Source organism: Alosa alosa, chromosome 1, assembly GCF_017589495.1.
Source record: "Alosa alosa isolate M-15738 ecotype Scorff River chromosome 1, AALO_Geno_1.1, whole genome shotgun sequence".
NCBI lineage: Eukaryota > Metazoa > Chordata > Actinopteri > Clupeiformes > Clupeidae > Alosa > Alosa alosa.
Genome location: NC_063189.1, coordinates 1,805,896 through 1,820,930, shown reverse-complemented (window position 1 = coordinate 1,820,930; position 15,035 = coordinate 1,805,896). Strand labels below are relative to the sequence as shown.

At 39.2% G+C, this 15,035-nt stretch overlaps 1 long non-coding RNA gene across 1 annotated transcript; it reads left to right on the top strand.

The window, feature by feature from the left end:
* Nucleotides 1-8,135: 8,135 nt before the first annotated feature.
* On the top strand, nt 8,136-10,802 carry LOC125305097. Its single transcript, XR_007195339.1, has 4 exons — nt 8,136-8,385; nt 9,061-9,288; nt 9,392-9,576; nt 9,786-10,802. It is a non-coding gene; the product is annotated as an uncharacterized LOC125305097 (long non-coding RNA).
* The last annotated feature ends 4,233 nt before the right edge of the window (nt 10,803-15,035 follow it).

Sequence of the window (15,035 nt, the reverse complement as noted above, 5' to 3'; positions counted from 1 at the left end):
AGGCAAAAATGGTACCACGCTGAACATCATGTATCTGTGGCGACATAAAACCCTTCTTGCCGTGATTATGGTTCTTAATGAATTACTTACTATTCTGAAGAGGAGCTAGTAATGTGGGCTGAGCTGTAGCTAGATAACGTTGAAATAATCAGCCAAACTTGAGACCAGGGCACTATGCTACAAAAACAGGTGATGGTCTCAGTTTATGATGGCGTAAACATTGTGCAACTTTTCCTCATCGATCATCTCCCTGTTCACTTCCTGGAAGGGTCCCAAGACAGCTTATCTCATGTGATTCTACTTTGTCTCGCAATCAGTTAACAGTCTCGGACCATAAATGATCTCCGCTGTCCTCAGATGAACTTGCGTTAAGCAGTCGCTTTATTGTGCACATCTTATTAAAATGTGATCTATTTATACACAGATACATGTGAAACCGTGCTCATCTCTGAGTGTGTGTGTGTATGTGTTTATGTTTTTGTGTATGTACAGTGCTCATCTATGAGTGTGTGTGTGTGTGTGTGTGTATGTACCGTGCTCATCTCTGAGTGTGTGTGTGTATGTACTGTGCTTATCTCTGAGTGTGTGTGTGTGTGTATGTACCGTGCTCATCTCTGAGTGTGTGTGTGTGTGTGTGTATGTACCGTGCTCATGTGTGTGTATGTACCGTGCTCATCTCTGAGAGTGTGTGTGTGTGTGTGTGTGTGTGTGTATGGCAAGCCGATTGAGCATTTATTCTGATATCTTGATATCAGGCATAATTGTCATGTACATGCAAGCCATTTCTGCCCACTAGTTAACTAGTGAGCCATTTCTGTGTGAACTAGTTAACTAGTGACAGCCAAAATGCCCACTAGTTAACTAGTAAGGCCCAAATTCTCTCTAGTTAACTAGTTCATATGTTTCATATCTTACTAGTTAACTAGTAATGCTCTGCATGTTCACTAGTTAACTAGTGGACATTGCAATGTGCACTAGTTAACTAGTTTAAAGACTTCTATGTATTACTAGTCAACTAGTAAGGTACAAAAATGTTTACTAGCTGACTACTGAATGTCAAATTCCCACTCTTTAGCTTCACTAGTTAACTAGTGAGAGCCAGAAATGTCCACTAGTTAACTAGTAAAGGCCAAAATGCATACCAGTCAGCTAGTTGAAGGCTTTTGGGTCTCACTAGTTAACTAATGACAGCCAAAAATGTGCACATGTGTACTAGTGAAGGCAAAACACCTCACTAGTTAACTAGTTGCAGTAGGTCAATGTCACTAGTTAACTAGTGAACCATAAATGGGGTACTAGCTAGCTAGGTGATGGCAGTAGTCTCACTAGTTAACTAGCCCATACAAAAATGTGATATATGGCAATATATGAACATATATGTCAAATAACAGGGACTTATAATTTTACTTATATGGACATATATGTGATTCAAATATTTATGTCAAACATATATTCAAAGCTATATGTCCATACATGCATACAAAATATTTTAATTTCCCACATAAGATGCTATATATCTTCATATACTAGATCCAATTATTTGTTTTCCAAATATATGGAGAAGTTTATGTGTGAATATGTGACAGACTTATATGTAGTCTCTATGTATGGTGGCATACATATCCATACACTAGATTCCACTACTTATTTTCTAAATATATGGAGAACTTTATGTGTGAATATGTGGCAGACATATTTGTAGTCTCCATATATGGTGGCATACATATCCATACACTAGATTACATTACTTATTTTCCAAATGGAGAACAGTGTGAATATATTTGTTTATGTCTTGGCGTCACAGATAAGGTGTCGACTATGCTGCCTTATGTGTCAATGTTTTGTGTGGGAGCTTTTGGGTTGCACTATGTGCATGAAAATGTGTGAGGCCAAAGCTACTTTTTAAATATAACGGATGCTTATCGATCTTGATATGCGCATGCGCACACAGCAATACCCATCCCCCACCCTGGACTGACATTTGAACTCCAACCACGGTGACTTCAACCGTCACTTTTTGTCATGCATCCGACTGTGTAGCCTAAGCTGTACAAACTCTGCTGTCATCATATCCAAGGTAAGAAAGCCTTTAGTAAACGGGAATCAGTTATAAAATATTGTTTTTATAATGTAATGTTAACCAAATCCGTTTGTTAACAGTCTAACCATCATGTTAGAATTAGCTAATGTTAATGTTATCAATTAGCTATCGATAATGTTAGCGAGCTAATATTGCTAACGTTAGCGATGTTAGCTGTTAATATTAACTTTTCCATTAACTAACTTTACCATTATGTGGAATATCTAAAATGGTAGTTAACATCATATCCAACAACAAGCCTGTCTGAGATGTCGTTATGAATATAAGTTTTAGTTTGAATGAAATATCAGGTGTGAGTAAGTTAGCGAACCTAGCTATGGCAGCTAACTTATATTTAAAGTGGCTGCTAAAAACCATGCAGGCTAACGTGAATGTTAGTAGGCCTAAATGGATCTTTAGTTTGTGAAGGGTAGTGTTAAGCCATCCTTACAACAGAAGACTTTGAAGATTTGGGAAAGATTCTTGAAAGATAGTATTTTGAGTAAAGCTTGAATGGGGGGCATTAGTTAAAAGACTCCAATCTTTCAAGAATCTTTCCCAAATCTTGTCAAAGTATTCTGATGTATGGATCATTAGGCTACATGTTCTTCATCTCATAGCCCTTATTTAAGCTTACTTGTGCCAAGGTGTGTGTTTATTAAAGATGCATGTGAAGGTAGTAGTGCTTCAGTGATGGTCTTTTCATGTTCTGTGTGTTTTACAGCATATTAATCTTCTCTGTTCCCTGTTTGCAGGTGGTGATTTGTGAGGACTGCTGCCCTAAGAACACTGAGTGCATTCTGCATACATATGCCAAATCAATGTGTGCCACTTCCATAAAGGGGAAAAAAGTTTCTACCTGGAGAGTGTACTCACTGTTTGTGTGGAAAAACTAAACTTTAATAAAAGGTTAAACAAATATTTTGTGTGTTTTCTTTGGAACATCAACAATGTTATATTTCTGATACAGATATTGTGACATATTTCTATAAATGTGACATAGCAGAACATTACATACATTTTGCAATATATTTACCTTATATGAGTGCAAATATATGTCCATAGACATATATTTGCAATATATTGGTATCCCTAGTATGCGTACAAATACATAACTAATCATATATTAACATATATGCAACTAACATATATTTGTAATATATTTGTATATCTGGGAAAATATATGTGACATATATAAAAACGGCCAATTTTGCTATATTTTGAAATATATTTGACATGTATGTGTATATATGTGACTTATATGTGTGAAGCATACATTGACATATACATAATATATGTGATTTACATATATTGCCATATATCACATTTTTGTATGGGAGTTGATGCATCCTTTGTCCAAACTAGTTAACTAGTGAGGTCATAAATGTATACTAGTAAACTAGTTAAAGACAAAATTCACACTAGTCAACTAGTGGCGCAGAATTCAAATTAGGAGGCGGAGAATTCTGGAAATTGAGGCTTTCTATTGGCTCCCTATGTCCAAATAGAACATGACAACCAATCGCAGCGCAGAATTTCACAAAATCCCACCCACAACATTTGCTTGTGGCACACAAGTTAACATGCTGGCCAAAGGAACTTTAACTAGTAAACTAGTGGCTTCAATGTGACACTTACATGTAAACTAGTGAAGGCAGAACTGCTCACTAGTTAACTAGTGAAGACACAAATGCCCACTAGTTAACTAGTGAGGTCTAAAAAGTGTCACTTTAGCGCATGTGGAAGCGACACTTTAGCGCACGTGGAACACTTAATTAATAATAAAATGACACGCACATGTTGAATGAAATTTGACTTGTGCTGCAATTAGTAAATCAATATACAAATATAGCTGCAAGCAGCAATGTGGGGGCCAAGCAGACAGTTCAGCAGGCCAGATTTGCCATGCAACTCAATGCTGTGGCATCAGGCATATAGCATTAAGCAGTCAATGCAAGTTCCATGTCAAACAACCCAAGATTGGCTGATTTACAAGGTCAAGTTTCACATCAAAACATAACTGATTTTGTGGGGTTGAACCAGGGCTGAGTGTCACTGCCCCATCACCCAGCCAACCCACCGCCCCATCACCCAGCCAACCCACCGCCGCAACCGCCCGTGCCCGTCCCACCCTTGCACGCAAGCTTTAGAATTAACTGGATGGAACTTCGCTGTCATCAGTTTCACATCAAAAATAAAAGATCGATTGAGATATTATCATGCTTGCTGTGATTTCAATGCCCCCATAGAGGTCAAAGGTCACCAAATTATTTGTGCATCATCAGGATGAACCAGACGGTTCTATGGGCTGCCATTGACCTCCATTGCATGCAGCAACAACAGGCCAAAATACATTTTTGCCAATTACAGAGCCCCCTAGAGGTCAAAGGTCACCAAATTTCTTGAGCGTCCTCCTGGTGGGTCCTGAGGACCATGTACTAAGTTTGGTTTTGATACATGAAAGCGTTGCTGAGATATGAGCTCACTTCCTGTTTGGCGGCTTCGCCACAAATTTCGATTGGCTGTTACAGGCGAACGCTTCTGTCAATTGTTCCAGAAAAAAATTCACTGATAAGGCATGGTCTGAAGATGGTCTCTGCCAATTTTGGCGAGGATCCGCTGAAATTTGTGACCTGCGAAAACTTTTTGATGTTTTTGATTAAATCCAATATGGCGGCCGAATCAATTACGATGACATCACAAATTGGCTTGGGTCGGCCTAAGGACCTCCAACAGTACTACCAGACACCACTAGTGTGTTGTAATTCTAAGCACAACTGCAGTTACAGGCCAAAAGTACCTCATTTTTCAAAATCGGGTCAACAGGTCAAAAGTTACGTGCGTGAACGCACATCCAACTTTGGCCTGTTGGTGGCGCTAGAGCCCTCGAGGTGCCGACTAGTGTTAATTTTGTCACCTATTTTTAATTTAGTCTTAGTCTTAGTCTTGTGACGAAATGTCCTTTTTAGTCTTTGTCATATTTAGTCATTCAAATATCATTTTTGTTAGTCAAGTTTTAGTCTACTAAAAGTCTCGTCATTTTAGTCTAGTTTTAGTCAAAAGAAAACTAAAGGTATCTTAGACTTAGTCAGTTTTAGTCAACACATTTTAGTCTTTTTTATATAACAAATTATTTCTGATTACCATTTGAGTCAAATAGTGTTTCACACATCTCAATTTTCCAACAATATTGTGTGTCCACAGGGCTACTCGTCTGTTATAATTACTCATTCTGATTTTTTGTCAGTCCGTATGTTTACATGCACAGGTAAGTCGAGCTACAGTTATAGCTCGGCTGGGATTTGACCATAGACAGTAAAAGATTTGACTGGACCACTGTCATATTCGTAGACCAGTGTTTCTCAAAGTGTTGTCCGGGGGATCACTGGTGGTCCATAAGCTATCCCAAGTAGTCCATGAAGCAGGCGTGGTAAAATATAATACAGATGAGTTGTTTGCAATATTGAACCAACTTGTATGTAAAAACAGTTCTGCAACACTGTCTATGTAAGATATGCCAGTTTAAATCATACAGTATGAATCCACACAATAAGCACAGTGCAAAGACAATAAGCAAGGTGGTTCAGTGAGTAGGCCTTTTGTGTAGACTAATTATAGGCTACTGTTGAAGTAGGTCTAATCTTTTTTTTTTTTTTAGCTAGGGTTAGTTTAGTGGTCCTGAAACTGAAAATGTTTGAGAAACAGTCATAGGCCAATGTTTTACTCCGCCTCGCTAGATGGCGATATGCACCCAAACACAACACATTCCCCAATCAGATTCTCCATCTTAGCCATAGCTAACTTGCTAGCGAACTTTCCATATTAGCTTACTTGCTAGCAAACTTTGCATCATCAGTCTAACTAGTTAAATAGTTGACATTACATGATGAACATTTTCGTATGGACATTCTGGGGGATGTTAATTTGTATGAGAGAAGCTTCAACTTCTGGGTATGTAGCATTGTGGCATAAAGCTTAGGTAGTTAGCTTGCTAACTCTCGCAGAAATATCCAGTGTTCTTGTTCCATGTAGTTTCGTGTTGCAGCCACAGGGTTGCAGCAACAGCACATAGACTAGCCTACAGGAAAGCTGTTGTGTATGAACTCATTCGGAATATTTTGAAAACATAACAGCTAGATATTCTGTCTTTTTGTATTTTAAAATGAAGAGAGATTTTATCTTAGTTTTTATTTCATGCAAAACATTTTAGTCTCGTCTTTTTTTCGTCAACAGTAATGCATCTTAAGATAGTCTTAGTCAGTGTTTCAGGACAATACTGCCGCGTCTCGGTCATCGCCTCGTCTTAGTCATGAAAAAAAAAAAAGGCCGTTGATCTTTTTAACATATTTCCTCTCGTCTCGTCTGACGAAATTAACACTAGTGCCGACATGAAACTTGGTGAAATTAATCATGGGACTGTCCCTAATCGGTGTGCCAAATTTCACAACTTTTCACCAGACGGTTCTATGGGCTGCCATAGACTCCAATGGCGGAAGAAAGATGTTAAATAATAATAATAATAGGAAATCATAGAAACACAAACACAATTACACAAAATTAAGACAATAAAGAGACCAAAATGTGTTAATTTATGTCGCCTAACAAAACCTATACAACAGAAAACGTTCGTCTTAACACATAGATTTGCAATTGCAAACTCTACCGAAATTATTTGTAGCCTATGTGGTCGTCCTCACGTTATCTGTCATTGACTTGGGCTACAGCGTAAAACTTTATCAAGTGACCAGTCGGCTAAAAATGCTTAGTTGTTTGATGCTGTTTGAGACATTTTACTGCACAACAAAATTATTACACGTTGGGCTTAGAGGGCAAACTGTACGATTTTACTTGATCTGTAAGACAATAAAGAGACCAAACAGTATAAGAAGGAGTTATAGTGGGCTACTGACTGTTGTCATTACATGAATGCAGATGGGCATTTTTCACAGGTAATGGGGAACTTCCCGTTTCTTCTGTCACAAATGAATGTGTTAATACATGTTGCCTAACAAAACATATACAGAAAACGTTATTCTTAACACATAAATTTGCAAAATCTACCGACATTATTTGTATGTGGTCGTCACGTTATCTGTCATTGATTTGGGCTACAGCGTAAAACTTTATCTAGCTTCATCTAACTAGTTTATCAGGCGACCAGTCGGCAAAAATGCTTGTTTGGTGCTGAATGAGACATTGTACTGCACAACAAAATTATTACATGTTGGGCTTAGAGGGCAAACTGTAAAATTTTGCTTGATCTGTATGTTACCTAGCTGATGGGGCATGGGAGAATCAGCCTGTCAGCGACCATGCCTGCTTACTGAACTGCTATGGTGCTGCGCATCTGGCGTGCCCTGAGTTCACGTGACAAAGGAAGAGAGCTAGGCTGGTCGGGTGTGCGCAAGGAGGTGGCTCATTTCGGGGCATTGTTTCAGTCGTTTTTAATGGCTCAGGTTTTCAAAAGATCATTTCAAAACCGACCTCAGTAAAATCTTAATAATATTAATAAAAAATATTTAAAAAAAACAAGTTTCAAAAAGGCATTTTTGTTGATAAAGGGCAAACTTCCTAGTGCTTTAGCACCACCTAGTGTCTATGTATGCACGCCTATGCTTGTTAACATGTAAAGGCCAAAATGCCCACTAGTTTACTAGTGAGGGTGTTGTGGGCCTTACTAGTTAACTAGTGGCATGCATATTTTGTTCACTAGTTAACTAGTTACACCTAAAAACACAAACAAGCTGACCGTTTTTGTCCACTAGTTAACTAGTTGAACAATTTAAGTCTTACTAGTTTGCATGTGTGGCAGTGAAGCAGCTCACTAGTTAATTAGTGCCTGAAATGGCTATTATGCATATTCTAATGAGAGGGTGGTTAGAAGACTCCTATTGGGTATCATGTAAGAATCCCACCCAGTCTAAATGTAAATTTACTGTTCATAGCCTCGCGATCAGGTACTGATGGGTGCCCCTAGTGGCTAAAGTGACAAACTGCTCTGCAACGGATAAAGTAGGCTAACTGATACAGAAAGCATAGCCTGCAGTATGGCGAATGCCGTGTTAAGACATATTAGAAGACAAAGTACAGCAATAGAGCAATCATATAACCAAGAATGTGCGGGGCCCAGAGAGGTACGCGCTATTGACATCTCCATTGCAAATCTGGCAGAGTTAAAGCTACTCTTAGCGCCGATGCCATATGGGGAATTGTTAATAGTCTAAGGCAGCTTAGATCTATGATCTCGGCGGCCCCAGGAGCTTCAGCTGCCGGTCATACTTTCCATGCAGAACGACTGCGTTCAGGTAAGTCGCTCACCTTTTTAAATTCACTTTAATGGACAATTATAGTCTACTGTATTCTGTGTAGCTGTGCATTCTTAATATCTTATAAAAAAAAAAGTAAAATGTTTTGGAATCCTTCTGTGTCGTCTTAATAACGTTTGGCCTAGCCTATAAATTTGTTGACGTAGCCTACCGTTTCATTACCAAACATTCCATGGGCCAGGGCAGAAGTTTGTACCACCTAAGGTTTCAAAATCTAGTAATGATTTTTGTAATCCTCCATGTCTGAGGCACATGTTTTGGTATGATCACCTTTTGCAAGTGGTAGCTTAGTTTTATTTAAACTGGCTTTTATACTCATACTAAATGTGTAGGCCTACAATATAGGCTACAGATGGGTGCCTGCAAGTGTGTAGGGCACTGGGATATGTCTCTATCTACGTTATATAATTTGTACATGACATAGGCTTTTATAAAATATACAGTTTAAAGGGGTAATTTAGCTTTCCATTAATTACATGGGCCAAAATGTATCCGTTGTACACTTTTTCACCTAAAATACAGGGTTAGATAAGAGGCAGAAGACTGGGAACAATGTTCCATCACATCAATCCATTTCTATAATAAAGATACATATTCTGTTTTCCAAGAAATTATTTTTGCCTCATTTCTGTTCTTTTTATTTCACTACTGAAGGAAGTAGAGGGAGGCCTGCCCTTGATATCACTAGGGAACAACTAGACCTCCTCCTGACACAAGGATTTACAGTGAGAGCTATGGCTCGGATGCTCTGCCTCATATCTGCACAAGAAAATTAAGTCTTTTCATTTGGGATCAAGGAAAAGGTTCACACAAATAACTGATGCAGACCTTGAGGTGAAGATGGGGACACTCCATAACCAGTTTCCCCGAGCTGGGTCAGAAGTGAGTTACAGAATGTATACCTGTGTAAACCTATTGTATATATTATAATATAGGCTACTTTTTCTTAGTACACTGACACTTTTCTCCTTTCAACTCCTTATAGATGATGAGGGCATATCTGCATACTGATGGCTTTGTGGTCCCCAGGAGAAGCGTTAGGGAGATCCTGAACCGTATTGACCCGTCGGCTGCAGCACAAAGGTGGAGCCAGACTGTAGCAAGAAGAAGTTACTATGTCCCCTACCCCAATAGTCTGTGGCATATTGATGGCCACATGCGTCTCATTCGGTCAGTATAGTAGTCCAGCCTTCATTTAAGTTTTATTGAAAGTCTATTTTTTAACATCACGAGAATTTAAATGCAGTTATATTTTTTGATATCTTCCTCTTCAACTATAAAACTGGCATATATATTCATGATGACATTATTTGTAATTAGAGTGTTGTATGACTCAACAAGTCATGGATAATCCTTATTTTGTATTTAATGTGTTACAGGTGGGGATTTGTAACACATGGTTGCATTGATGGAAATTCCCGACTCATCACTTACATTAAATGCAGCACAAACACAGCTCGGACAGTTTTGACCCACTTTGTCCGAGCAACATGTCTGACCATGGAGGGGAGAACACACTGGTTGCCCTTCTCTTGACCCTCCTACAAGGCCCTGGAAGGCATCTTACCGGTCCATCTGTGCACAACCAACAAATAGAGCGACTTTGGCGAGATGTATTCACACAAGTAGTGCACTACTTTTACAGCCTTTTTTATTCATATGAGAATGAGCAGATATTGGACCCCTCATCCGACACCCAGAAGATGGCACTCCAAGTGGTTTTCTTTCCAGAAATTCAGGCAAGATTAGACCATTTCCAAAATGCATGGAACAACCACAAAATCAGGTCAGCCAATCAAAGAACCCCAGTGCAACTCTGGATGGAGGGCATGCTGGCAAGTGAGTCTGATTCCACGGCACTTGAAGGCATATTTAGACAGGACCCTTACAGCCATGAAAATCTTGACACTTGCTTGGCCAGGCATGGGTTGCAGTTCAACCAGCTGCAAGCAAATGAGGAAGAAATTCAGAGGGCTGTTATAGATTCCCCACCTTTGCATCTGACGTTGAATCAACAGGAGGAGTTAAACATGCTATGGCTGGGGTGGCAGATCTGAAGAATAAATACTTTGAGTGTGTTAGACGGCTGGAGATCTATTTTCAGACATGAAATGTGCTTCAGGATGCTTTCAGACTGGATTGCAAATGAACCTCTAGTACCAACGCCTTCTGACACTGTTAAGTGGAACAGATTTGGCAACACATTTGCCTTTTTCCTTACTTTTCTATGTACAGAATATACAATATTTGATGTCATTGCTGGGAATAACTGCTTTATTGGTTTGTTTTACGAAAACAGCAATGTTTCCCATCAAGTGATTATGTAAGTTCACAGCACAGAAACGGCTCTAGTAAAGATAGTCAATGATCTCAGACTAGCTACCGACTCAAACAAAGTCTCAATCCTTAATCTTCTGGATTTGAGTGCGGCATTTGACACCATTGATCATAGCATCCTAATTCACCGCCTTTAAGTGGGTGGGTCTCTCTGATAATGCTCTAAACTGGTTTCAAACCTACATTACTGGCAGAGATTTTTATATCAGTCTAGGAGATCATGTATCTGAAAAACATGACTTGCCTTTTGGTGTGGCCCAGGGGAGCTGCCTTGGTCCCCTGCTATTTTCTATATATGCTTCCATTGGGAAACGCGTCATAAGTCAGCATAATGTAAACTTCCACAGCTACGCAGATGATACCCAATTGTATCTTTCTGTGGAGCCAACTAACAGATGGCCTTTGCTCCCTCACTGCATGCCTAACCTCCATTAATCAGTGGATGAGCAAAAACTTTTGAAACTAAATGATGACAAAACAGAGGTACTTCTGGTTGGACCAAAACTAAAGCGAGATATTATTCTTAGTAATCTGGGGAACTTGGCACACCAGGTCAAACCAAAAGTAACAAGCCTCGGTGTCATCTTAGATGCAGAGTTAAGTTTTAAGCCCCATATCAGTAAAGTTACTCAGACAGCCTATTTCCACTTGAGAAACATTGCCAAAGTGCGGCCCTTTTTAACTCAACAAGATGCAGAAAAACTAATTCACGCCTTTATCACTAGCAGGTTAGACTACTGCAATGCACTTTTCACTGGTCTTCCCAAAAACATCTAAAGAAATTGGCACTCATACAGAACTCTGCGGCTAGACTTTTAACTAAGACTAAGAAGAGAGAACACATCACCCCTGTGTTGGCTGAACTGCACTGGCTCCCTATTTCCTATAGAATTGATTTTAAGGTTATGTTAATTACTTACAAAGCTCTGAATGGCATAGCACCTTCATATATCTCTGAGCTTTTAATATCTTATCAACCACAAAGGAAACTTAGATCATCCAATTCTAATCTTTTAATCGTACCCAAAGTGCTCCACAAACAAAGTGGAGAAGCTGCGTTTATCCATTATGCCCCCAAACTATGGAACACCCTGCCTCTGTACATCAAGCAGGCGAGTTCAGTAAATATTTTTAAAAAAGATCTGAAAACATACCTGTACAGGAAAGCTTTTAGTTAACTCATCTTATCCTGTAGACTACATTTTCAGATTATTCTACATCTGCTACTATTGGAGGGCGCAGCCAGCCAGAAGCAGATGGGCTCCCCCTATTAAGTCAGGTTCTGCTCAAGGTTTCTTCCTGGAATATGGGAGTTTTTCCTTGCCACAGTTGCCATATGGCGTGCTTGTGGGGGGTAAGAGGGTTAAGGCTGCCAGTCTTATGACGTAATTTTCTATATTTTTGATATGTTGCTGAGTATAACATAAACAGCAAAGAAAAGTGATTGATAATGACTGACTGACTATTATTGTGTTACATCCTTCAAATGTAAAGCACTTTGAGCTGCATTCTGTGTATGAAAGGTGCTATACAAATAAAGCTTTATTATTATTATTATTATTATTATTATTATAAGTTGTCACTGTTTGTTAATTTGGCCAAGGATCTTTTTCCCCCCCTTGCAATCCTACTTTATTGTACAGCCGCTGTACATTTCATATGCAAATTCATAACCTTATGAAGTTTCATGGGTTACATGTCAAATGTTGCCTGTTTTGGTTTTAAGCTTGTGCAATTAATAAAATGTTGATAATGATATCAGTGTTTTTCCACTATCAGAAGTTCTCAAAAACAAATCCCCCACCCCTACTTTATCAACACACAACAAAGCTGGATGTTACCTTACAGTAAATGTTTATTTTCAGGAAGAATGTTTAATTCATTGGAACTTGGAATTATTAAAAGAACAAATCTACTACCACTACTACAATCACCTACTAACAACGTTGAAAGGTTTTGAGGTATGGTTGTGATACAGTAAATTCAATACATCACTATGCACATATATCTAAAAACAATTCAACAGCAACAATTCAACAACAAAAAAAAAACACACACAACTTGAGTTCTAAGCTACTGGCCTACTGTTTTAGCTGCTCTTGATGAACAGTTCAGACTTTACCAAAACCATGCGAACCCTTTATTGATTCACAAAGCAGGTCATGTAAGTCCTCCTCAGATGTAAAAAAATCACGCTGGGGCCCACCCATATCATCTGCTTCTTCTCCGAAGAATTCAATTTCCGGTGAGTCCTTCCAAGAGAAGCTTAAACGTGATATTGCCCTGATGGCCGTATCCAGAAGCTTTCGCCTTCTGATGAAGATCTTTTGCACTAGTCCTGAGAGGTTATCCTCCTGGAATTGTTTTAAGAGGACAGCCACATCCTCTTCAGCCTGATTGAAAAAAAAAAAAGAATTATAAAAACTGCAATGTATGGGACTTCATTTCACCCTGTAATTGAATTCCATACGAGGAGAGGCTGCCTTTAGTATAGTATAGAAGTATAAGTATATATACTCTTTTGAGTCCCGTGAGGGAAATTTAGTCGCTGCATACCCAATCCGAGAATTAGTTAAACACATTCAACACACAGTGAGGTGAAGCACACACTAATCCCGGCGCAGTGAGCTGCCTGCATCAACAGCGGCGCTCAGGTAGCAGTGAGGGGTTAGGTGCCTTGCTCAAGGGCACTTCAGCCGTGCCTACTGGTCGGGGTTCGAACCGGCAACCCTCCGGTTACACAGCCAATACATTTTTTCAAATGTGCTTCATAAACATACAATTAGGGCTGTCACTTTACGTTCGAAAATCGATTGGACCAAACAACACAAGTTTCGAAAACTAAAATAGGGAATCGATTTTAACCAAATATGTACACTAATTTTAAACGAATTAAACAAATAAAAAGGATCGATGTAACAAAATTCACAAACAAGAATATACAGGGTTCCCGCGGGGTCTTAAAAAGTCTTAAAAAGCCTACATTTCAGAACTTTAAATTTAAGGCCTTAAAACGGCCAGATTTTCATTCCGAGGTCTTAAAATTCATTTAGTCAGGTCTAAAAAATATTTTACCATCGTTCATTTCCAGAAACGCTGGCCGCAGAAAGTTATTACAAAGTAGCAAAAAAGTATTGAGTCGTACCATTGTAACAAAACCAGCAGAATGTTCAGAACATTGGTTCAGTGTGTTGTAGTTCTTTCTGGGGGATATTGGTGTTGGTACGTAGCCTACGCAGTGATAAATCTACAAATCCGGTGATAAATGCAATACCTGCCCGCAAAATACGTCTGCAAAATACGTCAGAATTTGTTAAAGTTTGGCTACATGTGGAAAATGGGAAAGTGTAGGCCTACTTTCAACGAGACATGGCTAGATCCAGTGATGCCAGTAACGCGTTACTCTATTTTGATCTTTTTTTTTTTTTTTCGGTAATGAGTCTAACACGCTACTATTTCTAGCAATCAGATTCAAGTTACTTATCCAAGTCACTGTGCGTTAGGCCTACTATTTTTGTCATTTACCTTAGTAAAAGATATATTCTTTGCTTTTTCTTGTCGGGGGATTAACACTCACGTTTTTCAGCATGATGACTCAACGTGTAATACCACGCAGCAACACAAACATAAACAACAATAGAGGGAGGGAGAGAGATGCATTTTAGCTATACAGTTATTATTTTGAGTTTGTGTCCGCTAAACATGATAACATTAAGGCACGTTGTACACTCTGTGCTGGTGACAAAGTGCTGTCTAGCTAGACATCCCAAGTCTCCCGGGTTCTGGGAGTCTCCGATAGCGGCTTCCTGGGCCATAAATTAGATAAAATCTCCCGGAATCTAGAATGAACAAGAGCCGCAAAGCCAGACCGGAATTCAAATCGTGTGCATCTGAGTTTAGCGCGCACATGACAGAGAGGGAGAGAGAAAGGGGTGGTGCGTGTGTGCCTGAAGCACATCCAAGACAAAGAGCAGAGTCAGTGGCCCCCAAAAAGGAACATTTAAGACCCATTTCATATCAGACTACAAGAAAGTGTACCCTTGTCTCATAAGAGTAAAACGTAATTGTAGCATTGCCCATGGCTGCAAAAGACTTGTTGAGGTGAGTATAACAAGTGTCATTTAATTTGCTATTATTCAGGCCTATACTAGATGGCTAGTTGCCAAGGCTACATGAAAAGCCTTTTCTTTGCAAACACCGCGCTCTCCCATTTGTTCTCTTTTTGAAAATGAAAAGCCCAAACTACCAAAATCTCCATATTTTATCATCACAATTTCTATCAATAGGCCTTC